This window comes from Myotis davidii, unplaced genomic scaffold (assembly GCF_000327345.1).
Source record: "Myotis davidii unplaced genomic scaffold, ASM32734v1 scaffold233, whole genome shotgun sequence".
Taxonomy (NCBI): domain Eukaryota; kingdom Metazoa; phylum Chordata; class Mammalia; order Chiroptera; family Vespertilionidae; genus Myotis; species Myotis davidii.
The window spans coordinates 2,943,913-2,952,479 of NW_006285917.1; the positions used below are offsets into that span (position 1 = coordinate 2,943,913).

The 8,567-nt window shown below is 44.2% G+C and overlaps 1 protein-coding gene across 6 annotated transcripts in view; it reads right to left on the bottom strand.

Annotated features, from left to right (window-relative positions):
- Positions 1 to 8,567, bottom strand: part of SLC4A8 (solute carrier family 4, sodium bicarbonate cotransporter, member 8) — a 118,536-nt gene that overhangs the window by 77,935 nt on the left and 32,034 nt on the right. For 2 of the 6 annotated variants that reach the window (XM_006757068.1, XM_015559624.1), the window contains exon 1: positions 8,539 to 8,561. The exons of 2 other annotated variants lie outside the window; for them this stretch is intronic. The gene's annotated coding sequence lies outside the window, so the exon portion shown is untranslated. Of the gene's footprint in view, positions 1 to 1,870; positions 2,022 to 8,538; positions 8,562 to 8,567 lie in introns of those variants that run through there. 2 more of the 6 variants (XM_015559626.1, XM_015559627.1) reach the window with 2 other exon arrangements.

The following is an 8,567-nucleotide window of genomic DNA, read 5'->3' on the forward strand; positions in this document are numbered from 1 at the left end:
AGGGGGAAGGGAGAGATGATTGATTTTTTTGACTCAAAGACTATGAAAGCAAAATATAAAGAGCAAGGTCAACTGTCTGAAAAATTCAGGTTGAAAATCGACTTGTTGTTTGTTTCCTTAATTTAGATTGGTTAATCACAGCCTAAATTCACTGAATAAACGTTCATCTACTTTCTTTGTCTTGCCAAAGAAAACAGTCACTGTCAAACATCATTAGCCAAGGCATTTGAAAGGTCAGGCTTAAATGTGGATCCTGATTCAAATAAGTCAGCTATTTTAAAAACTTATAAGGCACTCACAGAATTTTAAACAACTGGATGGATATTTGATTATATAAAGAATACGTTAATTTTAAATGTAACAATATTATTGTAATATAGTGGTTATGTCATCTTTAAAAATGGTCCTTAATCTTTAGTGATACACACTGAAGTGCTTACTGATGAAATAATATGATGTCTGGAATTTGGAGAATGGGTGGGAACATAGATGAATCAATGCTCCTTGTTGAAGCCAGGTCATTGGGTACGTGGTGATTCATTTTTACAAGTTTTTCTTACTTTGATACATGCTTGAAATGTCCCATAAACTTCAAGTATATGTGAGGTTTGTTTAAAATCATAAAAATGAAAAGAAAGGTACGTCAAGTCTCATTGGTCTGTTCTTATTGCAGAGTCCTCACCAGTTGGCTATTATTTCCTCTGATACCATCATTATTTATGGCAGAGAAGATCTCTCAACCATGGATTTCTAGGGTTCCTATGAATGGGCTTCAGAGGATTATGTGTGGGTGTGCATTTTTCTTGGGAAAGGGCTCATAACTTTCACCAGATTCTCTGGGGAGTTTATGACTCAGAAAAAGATTAGAGTCATATGAGCCACATTATATAAATTTAGGAGAAAAAAGAAAGGAGGGAGGGAGGAAAAGAAGGATGAACTAGAGAAAAGGCCCTGTTTCTAAGTCTCTTTTCTGTACTTCCTCCTGACTCACTGACAAGAACCACTGTGTATTTATTTGGATGCCTATCACAAGAACACGATAAGATAAAAAGAACTAACGGAGTTAAATAAACATTGAAACTGCAAGGCACATGGTGAGGGAGAAAGCATTGTTATGAGCCTTGAAAAATGAATGAATTATAGCTGAGTAGCAAACCAGATTCTCACTTACAGTTAATGGACAAATTAAAAGGGGGCAGGGCTGAGTCTTACATAATGGCTCCTGCTCCCAGAAGCAGCCACAGAGGCTGCAGGGGAGGAAGAAGATGGCAGGCAGTGGAGCCCCCCTTGAGCCCTCTCCCTGACACACCTCTACTGTTCAGCTCCACATGTGTGGCTGTATACCTGCCAAACTCAGCCCCACCTCTTTTCTGGCAGTCAGTCTCAGGTATTTTACCTCTAAAGACCCCTTTCATCTTTTTCCCCTAAGGTTCCAATGTTTTCAGAGATTGTAAAAAGCACGCTCCTACCCCTCCACCTTCCCATCCTCCCCTGCCCTGGAAAATAAAAAGTCAAGCATTTAAGTTCTAACATATTTAACCAATTCTTTAAAATCAACAAATATATAAGTGCCTTCCAGGGTTTCTAATCAGCAAACTGAGTTAATGCAATTAGTATTAGAAACAAATATTTATGAGCACTTACTATATCATAGGTCTAGCATTGTGCTTTACATAGATTACCTCACTTAATCCTCACAACAGACCTAAATCAAGGCTAAGATCTCCCAAGAACTAAATGGGACAGAAAGAACTCAAGCTTCTCTGTATTCCTTATATTAACATTATACTCTATTGCTGCTAAAAGCAAAGAACCTGGGTTGTTTTTGAGAGCTCATGTCCACAGCACAGCTCAAGATCCACATTATTACCTTCTTGAATCCTTAGTGCTCCTGAATCTTGTCCCTCAAACTGCCCCAAGACTTTTTCAATCCATCTTTTCATTCATTTCCATCTTCCTCTTCCATCCAGAAAAGTCTGTGAATTCTGGCCCTTGAAGACTCTGTCACTGGCCCAGTCCGGTGTTGCTCAGTGGATAGAGCACTGGCCCGCGCACAGCAGGGATCGTGGGTTCGATTTCCAGTCAAGGACACAAGACAGGGTTGCAGGCTCAATCCCTAGTAGGGGACGTGCAGGAGGCAGCTGATCAATGTGTTTCTCTCATTGATGTTTCTCTTTTTCCCTATCGCTTCCTCTCTCTCTAAAAAATCATTAAAAACATATATAAAAATATATCTTAAAAAGAAAAAAAAGACACTGTCACTGAATATGACCCATAAATCCCCAACTCTTGAATGACCTCAATTTGACTTCCTCACTGAATGCAGCCACCCTATAGGAAAAAAAAAAAGGGTTCCACCAGGATTTGTCACAGCTGTTCCAGACCCCTTCTGGGTAGCCATGAGCTCCTGAATACCCATGATTTTCTTATTCTGACTCTTCAGCAGCTTTCTAAAGGCATAAAATTTTAAAGTAGTTCTGGTTTCTCAGTGACTCTTTTATTGAACCCCACTTGGAGTCACTCACTCCCATCCTGTATAGATTACTGGTCAATACATAATGGTAGGCAGAATAATGACCCCTGGAAGTAAGGTTGAAAATGGAAGTAAGATTGTTAATCAACTGAATTTAAAAATAAAGAGATTATCCTGGACTCTCTGGTGGGCTCCATGTAATCACAAGGGTCCCTAAAAGTGGAAGATGGAGGCAGAAGAATAGAGTCAGAGAAAGATATGATGCCAAAGGCAGGGTCTGAGACACACTATATTGCTGGCTTTGAAGATGGAGGAAGGGAGCTATGAGCCAAGGAATGCAGGCAACCTGGAAAAGCTGAAGAGGTCAAGGAAACAGATTCTCTCCTAGAGCCTCCAGAAAGAACCCCAACTCCACCAACATCTGATTTTAGCCCATTGAGAGACCTTGTTGGATTTCTGAACTACGTAACTGTAAGAGTAGCAATTTTTGTTGTTTAAGCCACAAAATTTGTTATGGAAGCAATAGAAACAAACACATACACTAAGGCCATGGTCGGCAAACTGCGGCTTGCGAGCCACATGTGGCTCTTTGGCCCCTTGAGTGTGGCTCTTCCTAAGCCTTAAGAGTACCCTAATTAAGTTAATAACAATGTACCTACCTATATAGTTTGTTTAAAAAAATTGGCTCTCAAAAGAAATTTCAATCATTGTACTGTTGATATTTGGCTCTGTTGACTAATGAGTTTGCCGACCACTGCACTAAGGCTTTCTAACTACCAAGACCAGAGTAAATGTGTTACTACCTTACAAGAAACAAGCACCCTCTCCATTATCTAAGATTTGTTGCTGTTACCTAGCAGCAGATTTAGAATAAACACAGTTGCTTTGCTGTGTCCTGGTTACTACTGCTCAGGCTTGCCTGAGAGCCCTGTCTATCCTGCCAAGGCAAACCATGAGCTAAGACAATTATCTACAAATATTTGAGGCAGTAAATTTGTAGCCTGAATTGTCCTCCTGACAACCTCAATTCTCTGCTTGGCAGGACAGCCCACACCTCTCCTACTGAAGTTTCCCAATAGAACTGGTAAAGCCAGGTAAAGAGAATTCTCACCATTTCCCCAATTCCCATGAAGGGAAAGAACACCCAGCATGTGTTGGGAGAGGGTGATGGAGTATTGACTGTACACTGCAATATAGTGAGAGGAGAGCTGCTATGGTTGATACTTTTGTTCCATAACATTCAACAAATACTGACTGCTTATCATAAACTGACCTCAGAAAAGTTGACCTGCTCTCTACGAAGCCATTCATTCACTCAGAAAATATTAACTGAGCTCCGACATGCGCCAGCGTCATTGGGCAAGAGTATTCAGGTCTCCTTCAGGAATCTTTTCTTAGAGTTTTCTCAGGCCCATCATAAGATATAGAGTGTGACTCGCTTCCTATTTGGCTATGCTTTTCAATTATCACCCACTTACCAGGGTTTGTTATTCTCAAGACTTCAGCAAAGTTTTCCATTCTGAGCAGGCCTTGTTCACAGAAAAGCCTTAGTAACTTCCCAAATTCACCTGCTCCCCACTCCTCCACTTCCACCTTCTCTGAACCTCCTTGAAAGTCCTAGCACCACTTGATTCAAGTGCTGATGGTTCTGACCTCTCCACCTTCTCCTCCCAGCACTTCTTTCTGCTCAGAATGGAGTGCTGATCAGGAGAAATCTTAGGAATTTTGAAGATGTCCCCAGTTCCAGTCCAAAATAGGCTTCCCTAAAGCTTTCTCATCTTCTTTCATTGCTATGCCCTTTAAGGGCTCACTGACTCCTAAAATTTCAATAGTAACCTCTAGAGATGTCATCAAAATTCAATAATGCAGACCTTCATTGACTCATCCTAAATGACAGCCTCTTAGCTGGCCCCCTCGTTCCAGTCTTTTCCCACTCTAATAATATCCTTTGTACACCTTGCCATACACACCTTCCTAAACATTTATTAAATGCTCACTCTGAGCCAGGCACTGGTCTAGGAATCAAAGACAACAGCTACAGTACTGCAAAGTGATTAAGGAGACATCTTTGAAGAGAGGCAGCCACTTATTAGAAAAAATTGCTTAATCTTTTTGCGTCTTGGTTTTCTCATATGAAAAATGGGGATGATAAGAGCATGTAGCTCTCAGGGTTATTGAGAGACTTAAATGAAATAATGCATGGAAAGCACTTAACACAGTGTCTTGCACATGGCAAGCACCAATAAAAGCTTACATAAAACAACCTCCTCAAAAGGAGCTGCCAGGTTAGCAGTAGAGATGAACAGGTATATTCCATAAGTAAGGGGTGGGAGAAAAAACAGACCTTGGTGGGTGTCTGAGCAGAGAAGACAAAGTGATGAATTTTGGTAGTGATATGAAGCTTGGGGGTTAAAATGGGATATTTGGAGAGGATGGGAAAGATTTTCCAGCTGGTAACATCTGGGCAAAGACACAACAGCACAGAAGGGAGAGCGTTTGTGTCATCCAGCAATGACCGTCTGTTGCCCTGTGCTAATCCTGACAAGGCCACAAGCTCCTTAAGGAGAGGCACACCGGCTTTGACTAGGGGAGAATCATCCATTCTATAAAATAGGATCACGGACCTGTACTATACCTGGCACTGTGCTAGATGAAAATTCTGTGTGCCTGGTCCCTGCCCTCATGAAATTCTATTTGAAAATAAACAAGAAATCAAAATAAGAACCCTTTGGATGAATTATATGTGCTTTAAGAAAACAAAAGAGTATCGTATGAAAGGGAGTGACTGTGGTTAAAGGTCAAGGAAAGACAGTCTTGGGAGGGGACACTTGAGTCCTGAGAAGGCCGAGGTAGAAAAATGTCATGGCAGAGGGAACAGCAAGAACAAAGATCCTGAAGCATGAAGGAGCGGGCCACATCGAAGGAACAGAAAGCCAGTGCAGGGATGCATAGACAGAGAGGGGGAGAGAGGCCATCAGAGAGGGTGGTCATGGCCTTGATCATGTTAAAGCTTGACAAGCAGTTTGGATTTTATTCTAAAATGAACTGGAAAGTCACTAAAAGGTTTCAAGATAGATATGACATAATCTGATTTGTGTTTTTAAAAGCTCCCTCTACTGCCAGGCTTGAAGTAGAATGGCTAGAGAAGGCAGAGGGAATCATGAGAGGCTATGCAACAGTCCAAACCAGAGAAAACAACACAGACTTATGATATTTAGATATGATGTCTGGAATCTCTGTTTGGAGAAGTTATACAATCACCTCAGTTTGCAAGGTCTATCTCCCTTCCACACGGCCTGCTTGGGAGGAATAATTGGTAATTTTCAGTTGGTTGATTGTGTCTCCCACAAGTCAGCCCATTTACTTTCCTCCTTCCACACTCATTTCTTTTCCTCACTATATCCATATTCCCATTTGTCTATCACCTGACTCAGCCTTCATGAGGTCCTACTGTTCCTACTCTATTTTCTTCTCCTCATCCTACTACTCATGAAAGTTTCATGAACTAGATGTAAAGGAGGTAATTATTTTCTATCTTATCCCAGAAGCACTCAGGAATTATCTATTTCACAGAACACTAACAGAAGGTTAGGGGTTATTATGACCTTGACAATATAACCTGTACACATTCTGCACATTAAGGACACTGTCTCCTCACATTCATTCCAGCCTGTTCTCCCACTGCAGCCAGAGAAATCTTTTTTTAATGTTTTTTATTGATTTTTTTTTTAGAGAGAGAGGAAGGTTGAGGGATAGAGAAATAGAAGCATCAATGAGAGAGAAACTTCATCGATTGGCTGCCTCCTGCACACCCCCTACTGGGGACTGAGCCCACTACCCAGGCATATGCCCTGACCAGGAACTGAACCAGTGACCTCTTGGTTCCTGGGTCAACACTGAGCCATACCAGCCGGGCAAGAGAAATCTTTTTAATAGGAAAATCTAATCTCTCATTGGCGCTCTCTCTCTCCTCTCTCTCTCTCTCTCTCTCACCTCTCTTCCTCTTTTCCTCTCTTCCTCTCTCTTCTTTTGCTCTCTAGAGTGTCTTCCCCTTGTTCCTCAGAGAAATGCCAACTTCGTCAGCATGGGCTACAAAGGCCCTGTATATTATGACACCAGAGTATATCTCACACCATTCCCCTCATTTGCTCTCTGTGGCTCTAGCCCAGGAGTGGGCAAACTTTTTGACTCGAGGGCCACAATGGGTCCTTAAACTGGACCAGAGGGCCAGAACAAAAGCATGGATGGAGTGTTTGTGTGAACTAATATAAATTCAAAGTAAACATCATTACATAAAAGGGTACGGTCTTTTTTTTTTTTTAGTTTTATTCATTTCAAACGGGCTGGATCTGGCCCGCGGGCCGTAGTTTGCCCACGGCTGCTAGCCACACAGGCCCTCTTTCAGGTCTTGTAGCCAGATGTACCCCCTTCTGCCACAGGACTTTTGCATATAGTGTTCTTTGTGTCCCCCAAGGCCCTTCGAGCTCCCTTATTCTTTGGATCTTTGTCCATATTTTGTCTATCTTTCTTTCAGAGAACTTACCACAGTTTATAATAACACATCTACTTGTGATTATCCCCCCAAAACACACACACACACACACTAGATGAGAAGCTCCCCAGAGCAAAAACATTGCCTATTTTTGTTCATCATTGTATTCCAAATGTAAGTGAATAAATACACTTAATAGGTCTTAACCGATTAGATAAGGATTTTCCAAAACCTGAGATAAGGTTCCTTTTTGATGGAGCAAGCAAAGAAGGAATTACAGCTCTTCTAGTAGCAAACTACTACAGGGAGGAGAATCAGTATCTGATGCCCATTTTGCTGCAAACTCCGAGTGTTTTCCCTGACCCCTTACAGAAACCATCCCTGATGTCAACGTGGCGCCTGTTTCCAGGACCCATCCTCCTTCCCAAGAAGGTCCACATTCTCTTCACCGCCTCCCACTTCAGACTAGGCCAGCGGTTCTCAACCTGTGGGTTGCGACCCCTTTGGAGGTCGAACGACCCTTTCACCGGTGTCGCCTAAGACCATCGGAAAACACATATATAGTTACATGTTGTTTTTGTGATTAATCACTATGCTTTAATTATGTTCAACTTGTAACATGAAATTGGGGGTCACCACAACATGAGGAACTGTATGAAAGGGTCGAGGCATTAGGAAGGTTGAGAACCACTGCACTAGACCCTCTCTTCAATCAGTCCCTCTCTGCAGGGCAGTAGCTACGCCCCCTGATGGCACAGGAAAGGGGGTGGTGATAGTAGAGAGCTGAGTAAGGTAGCACTCACTGCTTGTCTCACAATAAACATTTCACAAAGCCCTTTCACAAACAGCACCTCGCTCTGCCCTCAAACCAAAGCAGACATTGTCATTCCCATTTCACTACATGGGGAGCTGAGGTCAAAGGAGGCAAGTGACTCGCTCAAGGTCGCCAAGCCTGGGTGAGAACTGAACCTCCGGACTCTGACACACAGTCAGTCCTCCAACAGCTGGGTTACCAGTACTTACACCTGGTTTCCTCATCCCCTTAACTAAACACTGCTCCCCACTCCTCACTGCCCCAGCCCATTTCCGCTCCCCACCCAGAACTTGCCAGGTGCCTGCGCAATGGGACGGACGGAGGGGGGCGGGGGGATGTCAGAGAGCGGGGCTCACTACCAGGGTTGGGCCCCCGCCCCCGGTCTTTCCGGCGCTTCCCGAAACCCCCAGAAATGGCACAATGAGGAGACCCGCTTCACCTAAGTATGGCCCCTGGCTACTCTCCCACGTTCCTGCTGGACGCGGCGAGGCCAGGACAACAGGGAGCACCCCGGGAGGCCAGAGGTCCCCGCGGGCGCACACGGGATGCGGCGGTGACCCGCCAGCTCCCGGACTCGGCCAAGGTCACCCTCTCGCAGCCCCCGCCGGCTCCCAGCCTCCCGGAGCGCCCCCTGCTGTCCCGGGACGGCCTCCCCTCGCCCTCAGGGAGGGGCCGGGGCGTCCAGCTGGGGGGCAGGGGCGGGAAGGTGGACAGGGGTGAGGAGGCTGAGCCCGGGGAGGGGAGGGAGGCGGGCCCTACCTGATAGCGGAGGACGCCGTCGGGCTCGT